The sequence below is a fragment of the Syngnathus leptorhynchus genome, chromosome 6, assembly GCF_054491065.1.
Source record: "Syngnathus leptorhynchus isolate UIUO chromosome 6, UIUO_Slep, whole genome shotgun sequence".
Lineage (NCBI taxonomy): Eukaryota > Metazoa > Chordata > Actinopteri > Syngnathiformes > Syngnathidae > Syngnathus > Syngnathus leptorhynchus.
In genome coordinates this window covers 3,387,929-3,408,577 of record NC_141200.1, presented here as the reverse complement: position 1 = coordinate 3,408,577, position 20,649 = coordinate 3,387,929, and the positions used below count along the sequence as shown (strand labels likewise).

At 40.9% G+C, this 20,649-nt stretch overlaps 1 long non-coding RNA gene across 1 annotated transcript; it reads left to right on the top strand.

Moving 5' to 3' along the window:
- Nucleotides 1-11,982: 11,982 nt before the first annotated feature.
- Nucleotides 11,983-20,190, top strand: LOC147055329 (uncharacterized). The gene is made up of 4 exons (XR_015066470.1): nt 11,983-12,355; nt 18,110-18,186; nt 18,570-18,604; nt 19,622-20,190. It is a non-coding gene; the product is annotated as an uncharacterized LOC147055329 (long non-coding RNA).
- Nucleotides 20,191-20,649: the final 459 nt, after the last annotated feature.

The following is a 20,649-nucleotide window of genomic DNA, read 5'->3' as shown; positions in this document are numbered from 1 at the left end:
TGCTATTAGTGGACACGCCCACAGTTAATGTCACAATTTTGAAGCCTCATTTCATACACTTGATCATTTCTCCATTTAAATTTGACACTGTTGTTCATTCCAATCTTCTCTGTGTTATATCAAATTTCTAATTTTCCCTTTCAACCCGTTCTTCCTCTTCTTCATCTTAATCTTCTTCCGTTTCCTACGGCTCCTTTTTCTCCTCTTTTCCTCCTTCGTAGTATTTTGAGTCGCTATACCCAAATATAACAAGCACATACTGTTATCTTTATGTATGTATGTATGGATATGCATAAAAAGCCACCCGCCCCCTCATGCGCAATGCTGGGAATAGTAACAGTGCGGCGAGGCAGCGCTAAATATAGCAGCCAGTGAGTGTTAACATGTCAACTTCAACGGGAGTGCGGAGGAGCGCTTGCTGCTGCACGTGTGTGTATGAGGTGTGTATGTGTGTGTATATATAAATATAAATCCGCACATGGAGTTTGGCGATAAAAGTCAATCATCTCAAACATGCAAAGAGCCAAAGCGGTGACATCATGTTAAAGCGGACCATCTATGTGGAATTTAAAATCGCAAAACAGAATGAGCACTTCAAACACCTCTAAAATCTTCTAGAACAAATGAATTGATGAAGAAACATTTGATGAACCAAAGTACATGGCCTATTCGACTGCCTCTGACAAAAGATGCTCCATTTGACGCCATTTAAATGAAAAGTCGACCCCCCCCCCCCCAATTCTATTTACAATATTACGTTCGATGCACCCCACTCTCGTCCAAACGCTGGCTTTTGATAAATATTGTGTTTGCAAAATATAAATGACGCTGCAAAATCCATCCATTTTTATCCATCACAATTATTCAGACTCAGGTAACAGCCAATCGTGGCTCAGCTTGCAAAACATCACCTGACCCGACTCAGAAAACAGGTGAGCTACGATTGGGCGTAACCCGAGCAACCGTGATGTCATTTTCAGTCGACTGCAAAATGGCCTCCACCCTAAAATGTTATTCTCAAGAACATTTTTGACCGTTTAACTCAAGTTTGATTGAATTTCTACAGTTCTACTCCAATCTAAACATGTTTTTGGACCAGATTGTTTACACATTATGTCACACCCAAAACATTGCCCAAGAAGGAAATTTGTCATCTTGATAGCCATCTGCACTGTTCCCTTGATGACAGCTACATCAGAGTAGATGCACCATCTTGAGAAGGTGGTAGTGGTGGTGGGCAAAGGAGGAGTAGGAAGGTCTATTTTTACCATGGCTGCATCTTGGAAATAGAATGAGGGCTAAAAAAAAAAAAAAGCTCAGTTGGAGCTCCATTGAAGACGCTTGTGCAGCAAAGCGTGCGCTTATTTGATTGAAGGAGACTTTAAACATGCTCCCTACCCGTCCTAACCGAAGCGTATTACGTAATGGAGCATGTGAATGTCAGGAGCGAGGGAGGAGGAGAAAAAGAGGAGGAGGAGGAGGAGAATGTCTTGCCTTCGTTTCTATTTTTTTTTCCTCAATTGTGCACATCCCCCCCCCCTTAAATTTGCGTGAACCTTTTGCATTTAACTCGAATAAAATCTCATTTGAAAATGGCATCATAAAGTGGATCTCAGGTTGAATTGAATTTAAAAGAACATTTCAAATGAAAATTAGTCACATTTGAAATTCAATTTGAAATGACACATTACACAATTAATTGAATTTTTATCAGCTACTTTGAAAAAGAGTATAATCTAATCAGCCCCAAATTTTAGACAGTTTCCCCAATTAAATAAATGAAATATCATTTTATTTATTTATTTATTTATTTATTTATTTATTTATTTAAGCATTTATTTAAGCATTTATTTTTAAATTGAATTTAAGAATACTGTGTTTAAAATCAAATTATCATTGAAACATAAGCACGTTATTTTTAAAGATTAAATTAATATGGCTCACTATTTGGCAAGTCCAAGCTGCCCCCCCCAGAATCCTTTTGTTTTTTTTTCCTCCTCGCCAATTAGGATCTTGTTTGTTCAATTCATCATCCAACAATAATCCTGTTTAACTTGCTTAGGGGAAAAGCAGTATAGCAAAAAAAAAAAAAGTGGAGGGGGGGCAAGTTCACACCCTTCTTTCTTTTCCTTTTTTTTTTTCTTCTACGCACAGATTTCCCAAAACTCCTGGCAGGCGGGGAACACTGTGTACTCTACTCTTCACATGTCCACTGAGACGCCCTCCTCCATTTCTAAACACACACACACATCAGTGGAACACTCCTGCGTTCATTCACACTCTGCTAGCAAAACGTTGTGAATGGGTGAGTCTGGGAGTGATGAATGAAGGAGTGAGTGAATGAAGAAGCCAGCCCTCCTTCCTTTCAGTCTCAATGGGGCTTGTCCTTCCATTTCTTTTCTTTGTCTGGTCTTGCTAATAAACACATAAGGAAAGCAAACACGCACATTAGCATGAAGGGTGTGTGTATGTATGTGTGTGTGTGTGTGTGTGTGTGTGTGTTGCATTTGTGACAACAGTGTTCTCTGGAGATGCTTTATTGTGTGCAGCAGAGCTCCCAACCAAACATGTGATGCCATGGATTCTGCGTGTGTGTGTGTGTGTGCTAAGTCTAAAAATAGCCCCACTATAGCTCTGCTCTTCCATTGACATCATTTAGGCAGGAGAGATGGAAAAATAAATAGTCGGGATGTAGGGACACAGCGGAGTTCCTGAAAAAAAAATCTCATTTGGATATTTTTAGGGTGTAGGTATAGTGATAGTATTTTTTTTTGGTCATTAATTTGTGACATAGATTAAAAAATAAAATCTGCGAGGTAATGAATATACCTAAATATATACCGAAAAGAAAAAACATGTCCCCCCCCCCCCCCCCCCAGTGAATTAAGATAGTGAGTACTACCTCACATTTGACAAAAACAGTAAATTGCAATTTTTTTCTTCTTATCACTGGGAAAAAAAAAAAAAAAAAAGAAGCGACACCCAAAATCGGTATAAGGTTCCGAAACGGGATGACGACAATTACCGGAAAGATGCGAGCCACCACCATGAGTGGGAAGCCACCAGCAGATGGGAAGGGACATTAGAACAAATTAAAAGGGCGTGTGCGTGCGTGCGTGCCTGTTTGTGTATTTCCGAGTGCCTTCGTCACGCCCAACATCTCGCCGTGTGTCGTCAGCCTTGGCAGCCACGCCTGAGTGCTGCGTGACTTTCTCCAGTGACGTGCTTCTGTCGTACAACAACACCCCCCCCCCTCCCCCTCCTGGCGGGGGCTCTCCTCCATCTTGTCCTCCTTTTTTAGGCCTCACATGATTGATCGCTGTTTTTTTTTTTTGCGTGTTAGGCAACGACCATCAAGCAAATGTATTTATTTCATCTTCTGGTGTGTTTGTATCACCTCTAAAGCTCCAAGTACCAAAAAGGCGAGAATCACAACCTCCCACGACACCGGAGCCTACGGTCCACCTCAATTCAAGTGGATGATTCATAACTGCTAATTTTGTCCTGACGCCGTGTGTGAGTGAGTGTTTATCTTTTTCTGTCTCTCTTTGTCACTCTTTTCTTCACACTGGAATGTGGAAAAAAACACAAACGCACAGTGGCGGCGTGAAGCTGCGCCAAAAATACAAAATAAATAGCTTCAATCTGTGCTTATCCAGTGGCGCCTTGAGACGTCGATGACACGACTTGGATTTTCCAAGAGCCTTCGTTTGGCTGTTTGTGATTTAAAAGAAAAAAAAAGGCTTGTTGATTCTTTTGAATTCATTTATCAATTAAATTTATTTTATCATTTATATATTTAATTTATTCATTTAGTTATTTAATGTCCAATTAAATGTAAAACAAAGACAATTACAACCTCATAGCTCAGCGGCTAAGTCTGCTGACGTAATGCTAATGCTTAGCAAAATGCTACCAAAAGGGGCGGAGCTAAATCCTGGGCAGAATATGGGTCAATGCGCAGAGAATACTCACCTCACGAAAGTGAAAGAGAAAATAACAGCAACGTCTGCCTTGTTACAAAAGAAAGATGTCCGCATTGTTACGTTCATGGACACGGCGAAAACGACCTTGCACTGTTCCGACGCGGTTCAGCACCACGGACAGCTCCCGCTCTGTCAATTCGGTTTTAACCAGCCACCGGATGGCAAATCCTGGTGGTGACGTCATAGCGCGGTGATAACCGTTGTTCTTTTCCTACCCTTCATCTTCTTCCCTTTGTTTGAATCATTCTTGATTTTTTTTTTTCTTTTCCAACAAAGGTCCTGCATGTAATGACGTTGATATCATTGTTCCTCAACGTCAGGGGTCCTCAAGGTGTTCCCATTCCCCTCCGCCTTAAGGTTAAACGGGGGGAGCGGGTTGTTGAACGTGGTCGGCCCGGGAAGGCAGGAAGATATTTTTAGAGCAGCTCGAAAGAGAGAGAGGAAGAGACGCACAGCATGTAGACGTTTCCATTCTGACATTTTTGACCCGAAAGATAATTGTAGCGCCATCTGCTTGCATCCCAATGTGGAATCTCATTTGTTTGTACGTGTCCTTGTGTGTGTGTGTAGGATGATGATGGTGGGCTATTTGGGGTGATAAAACGTCACCCCAAAACACCCTGACCTTAAACGCTCCCTCCCTCCCTCCCTCTGTCTGTCTCTCTGTCTCTCTCTCTCTCTGTCTGTCTGTCTGTCTGTCTGTCTGTCTGTCTGTCTGTCTGTCTGTCTGTCTGTCTCTCTGTCTGTCTCTCTGTCTGTCTCTCTGTCTGTCTCTCTCTCTCTCTCTCTCTCTCTCTCTGTGTCTCTCTCTCTCTCTCTCTCTCTCTCGCTCTGCTTGTGAGCTGAATTAATTTGATACTATTTTTGAAAGTCAGTGTTTCTAAGGGATACCTAATGACGCAATGACGTCAATGCAGGTCAATAACACGCCGTCGGAGAGAGGGGGAGAAAAAGAGAGAGAGAGAGAGAGAGAGACATGACAGCTAGAGGGAGAAGAAAGAGTGTGCTGCTTCTCTTTTTTTCTTTTTTCTTTTCTTTCCAGCTCCACACAGAGTCTGACATGGTGCCTCTCCAGCCCAGCCGTGGTGCCTTGTTTCTGGGTACAACTTAACTGTGAGCCCTCCAGGCTCCATTCTTGCAGGGTTTCCATAAAAGCATGCGTCATTTTCTCATGGCCCTTCGCTGTCTGGAAACACACACACACACACACACACACAGATTTTGGAGATCCACACACAGGCTGGCATGCTTACTAAACGGCCCATAGTTATTTTCTGGGTAAGACTTGGCTGTGCCCCCCCCCCCCCTCTCTTCCATCCCTCGCTGGGTGTTCTATTTCTATGCTTTTTCTTCTTCTCGTGTCCCATCTCTGTCTGCAAAGACACACACGCACGAACAGTGAGGTAAATCGTGCTTCTCCCCAATCCCCCCCCCCCCCCCCCCGACACACACACACACACACCTCCTCACCTCCTGTTCTCTGATTTGGCGCGCTGCCTCGTATTTGTAACTCTGCCCCCCAACCACTTCCTCTCTCTATTCTACACCCCCCTCCCCTTTATACCTCCAGCATCATACCCCCCCCCCCCCACCACACACACGCACACATCTCCACTAGGAATCCGGAATGCCGGCAAACATTTGCGTCTGGGAATGAGCCAGGGAGACGAAGCATCGGCACCGGAGTGACCTGCCCCCACCCTCCTCTCCCGAAACAATTTTAAGGGTAAGTGTTTCCATTTGTAGTCCAGAAAGTTTGACCATGTGTGTATTTCTTTATTTCTTTGGAGGACTTCATGTGGTCATAGACCCCCCCCTTTCCATTTTATCCGGGTAATTTCAAGACAAACTTGACGCGGTTGCCGAGTGGATTTAGGTGAACGTGTCGATCTGTCTTGGCGGAGAGGTTTGTTGAGGGGGGGGGGGGGCTAAGGGATCTTTGTGTGATTTTCCAGACACTCCACGAGAAAGAGAGAGAGAGAAACGAATGAGAGCGAGCGAGCGAGGACGCATGAGGCTGCAGTGATGCGTAGGAGTGTTGTTCACATGCCGGGGGATCCTCCGCCGTGCCGCTCGGCAACAACAAGCAGGGAACACACAAGGCAGGTTAGGAAAAAAAAAAGCAATCTTGTCATACATTTGTTGGGCTCTGACACCATTTGTCTCTTTAACACAACTTTTCCGTGTCTTAGCGCTTTGCTTGGGGAAAATGCGCAACCGTCGTAAGAAAAATAAATAGATAAGCGTTGCAAAAAGTCAGCAGGAAAGTGAGAAAGTCAACAGCAGCAGCAGCAGCAGAAGCAGCAGCAGGTTGCCGTGGAACATTGAGTACCGCGTGGGCTGGGCTGGGCTGCACCACCCCTCTTGATTGTTTAGTAGGACGTAAGTTAGCGAATGGCTGAGAGAACATTATTACATCCATCAGGTCGAGCAATCTGATTTTGATTGATTTTGAAATGGCTCAAAGAGCATCCTCCACAACCGGAACTTGGGGTATTTTGTCTTGATTTGCTATTGAATTTCTAAGTCATTTTTGAATCATTTGTTATTTTCTTCAGTTTTTGAATTGTGGTTCAAATATTGCTTTCAATATTTGCTGTTATTTTTTTTAAAAGTGAAATTTTGAATCTCTGGTATTGTATTTCCTGCATTGTAGTATTTTGTTTTCACAAAGGCGCCTTTAAATTTTTTTCTTCCAAAAATATTTTGATGCAAAGGCTGAAGAATTTTTCCATTCTATGGGTGAAGTATTTACATTTTTTTATGTCAATATTTTTAAGATATTTTATTATTTAGATTTAATATTCAATTTACTGTATTTTTCCTTATTTTATTAATACACTAGAAATTTTCTTTTTTCTTAAAAGCACAGTGGGGTTGGAATATTTTCAATTGATTTGTAATTTTTCATAAAAATTTTTTCTTTGCTTTAATTCTCAAATATTTTCAATATTTAGAGAGTTTAAGCAATCATTTTTTTTAAATATGACATTGCTGCCTAGTGTTTCATTCCTCCCACTCTGTGTACTTGGTAAAGTTTCCAATTATTTTTTCTTCTGTCGAGTTACTGGAGAAATCTCTCGGTCGAGTTTGTCGACACCATGCGGTCAACACCAGAACTGCACCTTTGCCCTCTGGGCCGCAAGTCCCATTGATAAGCCTCTACCCTGCTTGATTGAGGGCATTTTTTTTCCTCCCCACCCCCCGAGGTGTCCTTCGTGTGTGTCCATGGTGACGTCACACACACTTATCCCATTGGTTCTTGTTTTCCCTCAGGGGGGGGGGGGGCATCAAAGGATGGCAAGTAAGACTGACGTGTATTTTTCATGATGTGCGCGTGCGCGTCCACGCACCCTCACCGTGTACAGTTGGCCCACAGGCAGGGCTAAAAATAGCACCAACCGATGCGACGGGCGCAGCCCTTTTGCTCCCCCCCCCTTTGCCTTGCCTTTCCCTTTCCTCACTTTTTTGTCAGAACCGCCTTTTCACTCATGTCCACTTCCGACCATTCCCACTAGTGCAATTCCACGCGTGTATAACTTGCATTATATTATTTTGTTATTAAAAATAACGCCCCGGTTGTTGTTTGCGCAAACAGACAAAGGACAAATAGAGTTTTATAAAAATATATACTTCTATTTTTTTTTCCAAAATCTTTAAGTAGAGCAAAATATCGCACGATGCACGTGAAATATTTTTTAGTCTTTTTTGTTTTTTTTTCCCGACACACGCAGGAGGGCAGCAGCAAGCAGCATCTTTCCAAGCAGGCTCCACAGGGTGGAGGGGGGAAAAAAAAAAAAAAAAGTGAGAGAATCTAAACGTGACGTCAATGCCTAGTAACTGACGCAGCCCTTCAGCCCCCCCACCCTCATCCTCCCCCCCTCTCAAAAAAAGAAAAACTGCTTTTTATTTATTTCTTTTTTTTTTTGCAGAGGGGTTGCTTCTAGTCTCGTCAGCAAGTCGAGCATTATTTGCTCGACTAGAAAGAAGAGGTTTTGTTTTTGTAGGAAAAAAAAAAAAAAAAGAACGGAAAGAAAGGACTGTTCCACTTGTGGAGTAGCGTCGTGCCAGGTAGATTGCGCCTTCATCATCATCATCATCATCATCATCATCATCATCATCATTGGTACGGTGGATGTTTGGTGGAGAGTGGACGACAACAACAACAAAAAAAACAACATCGCTGCATTGGTGCAACAAACAACGGCGGCTCTCGTGCACACTTGTGGAGGGCTGATTTGCATGTGGCTCCACGTAACATGCTTGTCTTCTGCTAAAAATAGCCTTATAGTTAGTTTTGCATGCTCTACAACTAGCGATGCAAAAAAAAAAAAAAAAGCAAGGGGGGGGGGGGGCGGGGTGTAGTAGGGAGGCGGGTGTCAGTAAGGCGATCCCGGGGAAAACTTGCAGATGTTTTCTTCAGGGCTTGGGGGGTGGGAAGAAATCTTGACCAAATGTGTTTTTCTTTCCTAGGAGGTGGACAAGGACGCTGTCAGGTGAGTGACACCGATGTGCATGCTGTACCTTTTTTTTTTTTTTCGTTTTTCGTTTTCCCTCCTTTTTTTTTACCCCTTCTGTGTCGACGCCGGAATGGCAACCGCGCATACTTCCTGCAGGCTTGGAATCCCCCCCCCCAACCCCTCCTTCCACGCTGTAAGACCCCCCCCCCCCTCCCCTTCCTCTTTGTCTGTTCTATCTCTATTCGATGTGTGTGTGAGACAGAAGGGGTGCGGGGGTTCCCCGATTTCTTATTTTGAAAGAGGAGGCGCGCACACACACATGCATGGAGTTGGAGGGGGGGGGGGGGGGGGTGTAGAGGAAGAAAAAGGAGCCGCAGAGAGTGAGAGAGGAGAGGGGAGACCCGGGAGCTGTCCAAAATCAGTGGTGCTGATCGCACGCCAAGTGGCAGTAGTGAGCTTCTTTTCAACCTGCGTGAGTGTTTTGTGGGAGATTTGCCCCCCGTGCAAAATATTAGGAACCCACTATTCAATTTATTTTCCAATTTAAATTCCTCATTTGTGTGTTGTGCATAAATTAATCAGGGGCGGTGTGGGTGGGGCGTCAAATTTTCGCGCCAAACCACCTTGAGTCCCGCTAGCTGTGGTTCTTCCCGCAGATGACCAGCAGGGCGCGCAAGAGGGTTCTTGCGAGCCCTGCTATTTTCGCCAACCGAGTTCAGGGTGAATGAGCGCGCCAAGTGAATGGGGGGTAATAGCGGCCTATTACCTTAACCCATTTCTTCCATACTAACCCCCCCCCCCCTCTTTTATGGTCATTCTGCATCAGGCAAAGCGCGCGGAAGCTGAGTGGAAGGGCGGGAGGGGATGAAATTGGGGTGAGGAGAAGAAGGGGGGGGGGGTGCACATCTCATCCCGCTCCGTCGTGACGTGGGTAGCGTGCGCGCTCGCTGGCTACGTCAGGAGAGAGGCAGTCACTGTGCAGCCCAGACGGCAGGGGGGGAGAATCGTGACTGAGGGGCTTGCAAATGAAACGACCACCACCACCACCGGTACCATCATCATCATCATCATCATCAAAAAAAAAAAAAAAATAGCCGGAGTCCAATCATGCCCAAAATGAAGAAGCTTGTTGTGTGTGGTCTCACTAAAGGAAAGTTTACAAGGAAGGGGGGGGGGGGGGGTGCTTAAATAGGTTTATTTGGGAAAGGAAGCAGGTAAGTTTATTAACTTCTTCCCCCTCCTCTCTACACGAGCATTGTTTGGATGCTGCGTGGACACTTTGCATTGCGGCGTTTTGATTGGTTTAGCTCTCCCTCACCTCACCCCCCCCCCCTCACTCCTAATTTAATTTGCATGTGTAAAAAACAACAACAAAAAAAAGCTCCAGGAAATAGCACGATCCCTCTATCATTGATATTGATCACAAATTGGTTACCTCCCACCCCACCCGTCATTTCTTGTTTTTTTTTTTCTTTCTTTTTTTTTTTTTTTTCAAAAAGGGGGGTCCCTATGCGAGCGAGGCTGCAATTGGCTGATGACGATCTCGCCCGCGCACCAATCGCACGCCTTCCCTGCACTCTATTTATTGCCAGCAGTCTACAGCCCGGCTCCCTCCTCGCACGGAGCGGCTGCAGTAGCAGCAACAGCAGCACCAAAAAAAAAAAAAAGAAGCAGAAGCAGCAGCAGCATCAACAGCATCTCTTTCAGCACTATTCAGAGGGAAGGGAGGAGAAAGGGGGGGGATGCATGCATTTTAGTGGCATGCAAACAGCTTCCAGTGGAGAGGAGGAGGAGGAGGAGAAAGGGAAAAGAACCACGGACAGCTCTCAAATTGCGGAGATTCCCCTCCCTGCTATTTCCATTTATGAGTGTGGTGGTGCTTCGTGCGAGCGCGCTTGTGTGTGTGATGCCGATATAGCTGGAGATACACTCAAGTGGAGTGCAGGAGAGCGAGGGGGGAGATTCACGGCAACAGAAGTCACGGAGGAGCACCCCAGCAAAAAAAAAAAAAAAAAAAAGAGGAAAGAAAACAACAACAACAAAGAAATTGCCCTTTGCGAATCTTTTTGCGGTCTGGGCTTGCTGTTCTGAGCTCTGCATCTGGGAAGCCCTTACCCCAAAAAGCATTCGCGGGGGGCGCACTCGCCGCCGCCAACATCGACGATACATCGGGAGGCTGGATTTCATCGCAGCCACTCGTGGAATTTCCCCCTTTCGCGCTCCTCGCTCGCTTTTTTTTTCTCCCCCCCATTTTGTTCAGTTTTTTTCCCCCTTGTGTTGCGGTTTTCATTTTTTATGTTCTTGTTTTCATTTCTTCGTCTTGTCTACACTAAATTTGTACCCGTGCACCCTTTTTGTCATCTAATTGTAGTCTTCAATTACACCCCCACTTCCCTTCTCACACTTTTTTTTTTTTTTAAATTGCGCTTGACTTTGACTCCAACTCCTGCATGCTTCCCTGCATGTGCAAATGTTTTATTTTTGTTGATAGCTCGAGAAAACATTCCAACTTTGCGAGTCAAACACAAATGCACACCAAGTTCCCCTTAAAGTAACTTTTCTTTGGACCTCCTTTTTAGCCCTCCTGTTATGTTGCGGGTCAAATCAGACCTTTTGTAAAGTTGAAAAATAAAATATACTTTAAAAAAAAGTACATTTATATTTAGTTGGCTACTATCCTGTTATGACGCGCAACATGTTTTTGTAACAAGAAGCAAATATAACAGGAGGGTTGAAAAAAAAAAAAAAGGTTATGATCATAAGCCCACCCCACTCTCAGTCGTGTTTTATGAATTGAACGCACCTCAAGGACCCCCCCCCCCTCCTTCTACCCACACCCACCACACACACACAAATACACGTGTGCACCCCACGACCACCACCTGACCCATTCAAAAAAAAAAAAGAGAAGTGCAACATTTCAATTGAACAATAATAAGCGCTTAATGGGCTCAAATAGCCCTTTTAACAACGACGTGCACTCGAACGCACTACTTCCTCCCACCGATCACGCGTGGCGTGCACAGACATAAACACAAAAGTCATAGGAGCCGCGTGATTGGTCGCTCGGTGACGTCATCTGTCCCGTCAACGCACCATTATCATCAACAACATGAAGTGCGCGCGATTACGTGTCCAACTGAACAATACCACAAAAAAAGCGTAAATATCCATTTATTATCAAATATAGATATAAAATGTATTGCTATTATGATGAAGGCAGACAGCAACATTAGTTATTGAAAAAAAAAACAGACATCAAATTGATTGATAATGTGATATGATGAGGGCATACAGAAAGCTTAAACCGCAGTCCATGATGAAAACACAGACATTTTTATTGATGATATGACATAATTATGATGAGGGTTGTTTTATAGGCTACACAACCCAACTTTATTTATAGAGCACTGCAAAAGCAACCAGTTGCATACAAAGGACTGTTCATAAAAGTAACAATGAGACAAGTATGTTAATTACATTTTTAAAAAAAAAACAGTCAACAAAACACTAGAAATGTACTCATGAAGTTTTTACAGCAATCTTAAAAAAAAATCGCCACGTGACAAGCATGCAGAAAGTAAGACATGTTGAAAAATAATAATACAGTAAAATTATGACGTTGGCATTGGAAGTTCGAACAACGGTACGGAAAAGTCCCACGATTAACTTCTTCCAATACTTTGTTATAAAAAAAAAAAACACGTCAAGAAAAAACAACTAAAGTTAGACGTGCTTGAAAACAAACCGATGAGCCCTTACAGAAAAGTGACGTCATAGGAAAACACACAAGCTCAGGCACTCCCACTTGCAAAAACTTCTCACTTCTCGTGTCTGTCCTGTCTCGCAGGTGAGGAGGAAATCCAAAGCCGAAAACCCCGACCAGGAGGCCGATCTCGTCGTGCACAGGTGAGCCACCATGCTCGTGTTTGAGTGTGACGTCGTCGTCCACCATGAGAGAGGTAATTGAGCGTGTGCGCAGACATTGACGTCATCACCAGTTACTTTAGAGATACACTTCAATCAAGTCAAGTGATGTAGGAATATCTAGTTGGAATCAAATATTCATTCACTTGTGCTGGTTGACAGCCGGAAACAAAATGGACGCTGCAAAGCAAACGTGTGTGCTCGACACCTTTATAATAAATAATAATTGGAAAAAAGTAATTTGGCAGTCACGTGACTCATGTAAAGCTGTAATGATACGCAGTAAATTATAGTAAGTGAGCTATTTTGGTGACACTTGAAATCGAGATTGATTCAGAAAACGACTGACTGAAATATACACAAATAGATTTGAATTGAATTGTGTATGAGGAGGGATAAAGGGAAAAAAAAAATGAAATTTTGGTAGTTTTTCAACCAGAATCAGTAGACAAAACTCATTTCACGAGAAATACAAATTCTAGCCACACTTGATTTGCTTGAATGGGCCAAATGTAAAAGTTGAGCTTCACACTTGTGTGTTAAAAGTCGTGGAATTTTTTTTATGCTAGCTGTAACAGATGTCAGGCGTCATGTCTCTCAAATCAGGTGCGTTTTACGACAAAATCTGTCAAATGGAAAACATTTGGATTGTTTTTGCCATACTTGGCTAATTTAGCGGATTCTGATTCGTGAGCATTAAGAGTTGATTTGTACCTTAATACCTTCGCAGATGGGCAAGGAGAGCATATGCACCGCCAACTGTTTATTGAATGAGACAAACAATCAAAAAGTACAAAATTAGAACAATCGCACACTCACACATCTATGAATGAAAGACAAGTGCAGCCAAGATCAAATTTGCCTCACACCAGCCGCGCCACAATTTAGACCTGCTCTTAGCTGGTCTAAGGTCTCGTTTACTTTTTGTGACCAAATATTTCGGTGTGCCGGGCATGTAAAATACCCATCTACCCATTTTCTGAACCGCTTTATCCCAGGTGCCACAAAAATGGCCGACACATTATGTTCCACCTCATACAAGAACTTCTACGAGGCAACAGTTATTGTATTCTATGATCATAGAAAAAAAAAAACTCGATTTGAATCCGCCATGTTAGCGGATTGGCTTCCGAGACATTCCGCAAATACGGCGACCTGCTTTGCCGCTAATATCATCATCACGTAAAGCTGATTAGTGCAAATTTCTCGGAGGTTAACTTTAGGTTATGCTATGATGGTGGCATACGTTCTTTTCTAATATTTTGCTCTTCAATTGTTGTTAGAAAACCTTTTTAAATTTCGACAAGAAGATCAACTAAAGGATAAGTTACAATCAATTTGCCTTTGTTATCTGTTGACGATACACAATGCTACCTTTGCCCATAATTCCTTCGATTATATTACTATTTAAAACCATTCATGATTTAAAGAAAAAACAACTTTCGAAGTATAAAAATCTCTCAGCGGCTTACTTTTTGTTTACTTGTGACCGATACAAAAAGCTCCACATCTTTCCACTTTGAACAAAAAATCAAAGTTTTCTGCTGATAGCATAGTCTTGATTTTTGTATTAAATCCTGCTAATTTGAACAGGAACACAAAATTGTACCAAATGTTTTGTTGCCTGCGTGAATTCCACGTGAAGCAACAAAAGCAGTCACACTTGCACTTTAACAACAAACTTACAAAATAATATTAGGATGTAGTTTAACAACAAACAATCATACAAAATAATATATTACTTTTATACATATTTTTACATACTTTTGTTAGTTTTTTGGGGGGGAGGTGTGGAAAATCCTACCAAATCCTCTCTTAGAGGATAGACAGTATGTACACACACACAAAAAATAAATATTGCATATCTGGATTTATTCTTTTACACAAATGAGGCAGGGAAATGTACACACGTTTGAAAAATATTGCATGTGCAGCGTAAAATTTAAATATCTTCATCTTTTTAGGGGGAGGATAGTTTAAAAAAATCTGACTTCAAAAAGGTTTTGTGTTATGAAAGATATTTTGAGACGCACGCTTTTTTTGTCGGACAGCGACGGTACGTGTGATTGTGAGGCACTTGTGTGTGCCGTTTAGATGACTTCAACTATTTTAAACACACACTGCACGTTTATTTAATGATTTTATGATGACTGCAAAAATGGATTTTAGGCTGTTATTCTTTTCTTTTTTAGATTGTGTGTGTGTGTGTGTGTGTGTGTGTGTGTGTGTGTGCCTCAGTTGTGTGACTTTTTAGCATGTAAAACGTCTAGTGACACATCTTAAGCTGCTTGTACTGTTTTTACCAATAATCAGACACGACATTTGATTGTCTATCAAGTTCTGTTGTTGTTTATAGTTGTGTACATTGATTGACTCTGTTGTTGTTTTTAGGTGTGTAGATTGTTTGACTTTATTTCCTATAGACTTTTCCACACGTAAAAAAATTGGGAGGGAATTGTATAAGGACTTTAAAACCACATGATGTAATGAGTGGACTATTTTACAGCAGTTGAAACTTGGATGTTATGTCGATTTGGTTGTTGGATGCTTGTGTGTGCTGTACAGCCACTAAAAATATTACTGATGATGACTGTAGTGGGTTTTTTTTCTTCTTCTGATTTTACAAGAATTTAGTTCAAAATTGTTCGAAACATTTAACCCCAATGTTTGTCTGTCCTTGAGCCGCTGTGTGAAAATCACCTTCATCAGTATCTTGTTTGCTGATGTTTATTTGCTGGCGTGTCAGAAGTTGCCAAAAACTGAATATAAGATGTTCTTGTAAGAATTTAGTTAAAAAACATATGGACAATTTGGATGCCATTTGGGCTATTTAACTATTTATTAAAGTGTGTTGGATGTGTTCCTTTTGGTATTTGTTTTGGGCGTTCCTCCTTTTACGTGTGCTCTGTAAGGTTTAAATCTGGATGTTGACTGAAAACATTTAGCGATGTCTGGATTTGAAAGCTGGGTATCTATTTATTGTGAATGGCAGAAATCCTTCATGGCGCCTTGGTTGGTCATTTTGTAGCCGTGTGCCGGTTGGCGTTTCTGGAAATGGGAGGTGTGCGCACCTGTGGGAGTGATCACAATTGTGGACATTATAAGCAGTTCATCTTATTCCATTTAAATGCACAGACACACTTTTTTTTATTTATATCTGTGCTGTGAAGTGGGCAAGTGGAGATTGCTACCAAAAACAAAAACTTTTTGGGTCGGTTCCTTCCGGATCCGTATCGGATCATTTCTCACCGTACAGTTTTTAGAGTGTGCACAAAATTATCAGCTACAAGCAAAAGGTACATTTGTTTGTCCAAACATAATGACGAACAAAAAGAGCTCGCATGAGTTTAATTTTCAGACCAATTGCTATTTTCTTAATTTCCTTAATAATAACCAAAAGTCTCTTAAGGTCTGTGGGCAATGTACTGCCTAAACAGCGCACATAGCTTTTAAAAGTAGTTTAAAAAAAATAAATGATGTCAAAATGAGGACGACGAGAGGCGCACACACAGTGAAGAAGAACAAAAATCCAAGCACTCAGTCTCGTCTCGTCCAAAGTACAACATAAAGAAGTCTTTTTCAAGCTATTATTACTAATTGTACATTTTTAACCGGCACAAAAAAAAAACGTGGCTCTCTCCCCCTCTCGACATTTCTATGGAAGGGACAGAGTGTGAGTGTGTGTGTGTGTGTGTGTGTCTGTAAGCTGTGTATTGTCACTCTTGGTCGTGACTTATACAACACTCTTCTTTTTGCTCCCCTCTCTCTTTTTCTGTCGCCCTCTCTATTTATATTTTATATACGCCTGAGCGGGAGGCCTGCACACACACGCACATGCACACACACGCACATGCACAACCAGTGGCGAACTGTGTATTTGGTAACCTTTGCCTTTACATTCCTTACCATATGAACCTCAGAAACATCGAACGTGCACTGAATACTGACGTTAGCCATGGCCGCAATGTTGAGGAGATGGGAAATGGCACAGTCAATTCAAAATAAAAAAAGAACTTTTAAACTTAGCGAACGACCCGGTGAGAAGGATGACTTTAGCTGTGGCTTTCCGGGTCAGACTCTCTTATTGTTTTTTTCAAGAGATCATTTAATTTTTTAAAATAATTGTACATTTTTTTTTAAATGTAACTTTTTTTATTTGATTGTTTTTTTTTTCTTTTTTCTTTTTTATTCTTTATAAACTCATATAGTTAGATTGATTTCTTTCGTGTATTTTATCGTACTTTATATTCTCTACCTGTATTCCATTTCCTAATACTTCCACTTTGTCAATTTAATTCTAGAACTCATCAATACTACGCAAAATTGGAATACACAGCAGCAAAAATAGCTAAAATGGCTGCTTCAAATCAAAATGGCTGACCTTGTATAGTCATTAACTGTCACAAATGAAATCTGCAAAATAGCGGAGACGTGAATTAGGTATCTACGATAATGGGGGGGGTTTACTGTACTTGTTTGAAATTTGGGAGCAATTGGACAACATTTGGAGGGGTTACATTGGATTACCCCCCCAAAAAAATCCAGAGAGCGTTCAGCCAATTCATTTCATTCCCAAGCTGTGATGATGCAAACTGAAATATTTGGAAATTTCATGTTACCCAGCTGTCGAGTATATATGATACAACAAAATGGCCACCAAAACAGATTTTTTTGTGGGTCTACTCGCAATAGACTCATCAACCAAATTTTATGTTGCTAAGTAAAACTAGCCAATTAAAAAAGATGAAAACAATGTAGATGTAGCAAATTTGGATAAATAATTGTGTGTCTTATGAAAGGCAGAAGGAAAAAGATGTTCCTAATTCAGTGTTGAAGATGCATGTCAGCCATTTTATTGCTGAGTAGTTTTGCTATATGTATAAATGAGTGCAATGATGTTACCATTCCATCCCTTGACATATCCCTCACATCTGTTTTTGTTTTTTTGGTATTTTCATCTTTGAGCATTACTGCAGGGTCAAAGAGTTTTCTTACAAAGAACCTCTCAACCTTTTCAAGGAACATAATTATATGTTGGAAAGGATTTCTGGAAAAGTCTGATATGCTATATTATTTCCTTTGACAATGAACACTATTCCTGGAAAATGCATCCATGCTATATTTTTTAGAACCACACTTATTAATTCAAGGTTTTGCAGAGAAGACGTTTTGCAGCTATACAATTGAGATGCATTGAACTGAAAAAGTTTTTTCACTTCCCTCTTTCTCACATTCATTTCAACAAACACATTTTGTTTTGTTCTGTTGTACACGAGGCTTGCAAAAATGTATTTCTTCTTGACAAAAAAAAAAGTATCAAATATTTGTGAGTTTTGTTGCTGTGTGTTTGTGTGCGTGTGTTACTTTTATCTTTTGAGATGATCCACAGTAAAGAAAAACAGGAAACTACATTCTGAATTGGTAAAATATCAGAAAGCTGTTTTTTGTTCACACCGGCAGACGTCTCTAATATTTTGGGTACTTTATGTAGATCCACAAAAGAATAATATATTGATAAAATAGGTGTGGAATTCAAACTATAGGTGATGATTTCTTTTCCACTCATTTTTTTAACCCTCTTGGACATGAAGCTCACCACAACTGTGATTTTACATGGTGTGTGTGAGAATATTTATCAGAGTTGGTGTGTGTGACATACTTTGGTACTCATAGACGTGAGTGTGTGTGTGTGTGTGTGTCAGTTATTTTAATATACTGTTATTTCATTTTTTTTAGGTGCATTGTGTCCTTTGCCATATGTTCCAGAAAGATCATGAGTATTGGGATGAGGCTCCCCCCCCACACACACTCAGGTGAATGACTTTATGATCTCGTATATAAAATTACTGATAAAAAGAATCGTAACACACACATAGTCAAAAAAACATTTTAATTTGACAGGAAATGGGTGGATATTTAAATGATTTGATATATATATATATATATATATATATATATATATATATATATATATATATATATATATATATATATATATATATATATATATATAAGAAATAAAAAAAGAAAAGAAAAAGTTTAACACACACACACATCCTATACGACAACTTTAACAATATTTCATACATGTGGATAAAAATAGCATGACATAATTGATTGGAAGAGTTTTTTGTAAATATTTAGTTTGACGTTTCCCAACTTCTCTCTCTTTCTCTTTGTGTGTGTGTGTGCTCAGATGACATACAGACGTCCACCTGACACCCAGAGTAGGTAAGTAATGCCCCATAATCTTCTTATTTCATGTAAAAATGTAATATTCCTGTCCGAGGAGTGTACGTTGAGTACGCCCGGCAGTTGTGTGTCTTTGTCGTCACTTTGCACCCGTTTGTCGTACTTTGAAAGAGGATATTACAAGCTTGACGTCGTTGGTTTAAAATGTTATGATGATGAAAATGATGGCAAAAAAAAGACACGCTCACACTTGCTCTCTGTGTGTGTGTGTGTGTGTCTATGTGTCGCTGTCCACTCCGGTGGTGCTGAAACGAGAGTGTCTAAAACCAGCTAAAAAAAAAAGAAGCAAAGATTGGGTTAAAATGGCTCAAAACGTATTCCTAAAATTATTATTAGATTAGAAACATGTATGATGGTTTTTTTTTTATGTTCACTTTATTATATCTTTTTGTTTGTTTAAAAAAAAAAAAGCATCACAACGTCTTCATTTAAGTTGTTCTGTACAGTATACACACAAAAAGATAAGGAGAATTTCTTACGTATGCCACGAAAACATGATATTTTAAATGTATGGGCACGTGTGTGTTTAAGTCTGAGAGTTTAAAAGGTAAATCTGAGAGATATTTGGTTCAGTTTCGAATTGTGTGTGTGAGTGTTTCACACTATGAGGTGTTGCTAATAATATGACCCTATTCTGCCCTGTATAGTTCAAAACAGTAAGAAAGTTACAACAAACACTCGAGTGTGATAGACAAACGATAGTAATCAACTCATTATGTTCAATGATTAGCTCTCAAGGAGCGTCAATGGTGTCGGTGTACCTAATCTAGTGACTTGTGACTGTTTTGTCTTTGTTTGAAAAGAAGGGGCTGGAAAAATAAACAGCTCAAAGACTCCGTGTGTGCATGTATGAGTTACCGAGCTAAAGGAAACACTAAAACTTTGAATTCAGAAAAAAAATCCTGATAGTTGTTGTTCGAAGATAAACTGCTTAAAAAGTCAGTAGCCAAAGTTTTCCTAGTATTAAATTTCCACTTTTTTTTGTTCTGTTTACAGCCTTGAGGACGAACCACGTGTCAAGGAGGATACTTAAAAATAATGTAAATCAAAATGACAAGATACTTCTATGTATTTTTTTCACGTGTGTGTATGAGTGTGTTCTATTCTTTCCATTTTCATATGTACTGTAGATTGTGTGTAAAAGTTGCAATGTTATAAAGATGACGTCACGAGTAATATACATCATGATGTGGCGTAACTTTATCCACGGTGTGTGTGTGTGTTGAGCTTTGGTCTCGTGCACGCGCATCGGCTGGCACTTGCGTTTTGCGAGCCGACGCGCACGCACGCCGGCCGTGCGAAAGCATTTTTGTAGTCTTGCATGCTTGCAGACTACGTGGCAGGTTTCACGTGACGTCGTCACAGCTCATTTCGTGCCCATTTTACGTTTAGTTTTTGCGCGTGCGTGCTTGTGTGTGCGTGCCAGAAGTAATGGTATGGCGAGTGCACTTGTGTGTCTGCGTGAGTGATGGGTGAGAAATTGTGGACACGTGTATATAACAACGTGTATATATATATATATTATACATATATATATAAATAGTTTTTTAAAATAACATGTAAAATAAAATGTATAGACAAACGGACTGTCCCTGTGTTGTTTATTGAACTAAACTCGTATTCGACTCCGAGTAGCATGATGGGGAAAAAGGGCGAAAGTCTCGCGAGAGTGGGATCAGCTGGCAAAAAGTGTTGCTGGGGTTTGTAGTTTTTCTTTTCAACCAAAGGAGAGAGAGAGACAGAGAGACAGAGAGAGAGAGAGACTTTTGCCATGATGACTACAATATTGCAATGGATGGATGGATGGATGGATGGATGGATGGATGGATGGATGGATGGATGGATGGATGGATGAACGGATGGATTATAGAGGGATGGAGGGAGAGAGACAGACAGATAGACAGATAGACAGATAGACAGATAGATAGATAGATAGATAGATAGATAGATAGATAGATAGATAGATAGATAGATAGATAGATAGATTGGTTGATTGGTTTCTATGCAGTCGACGAGCGGGTACC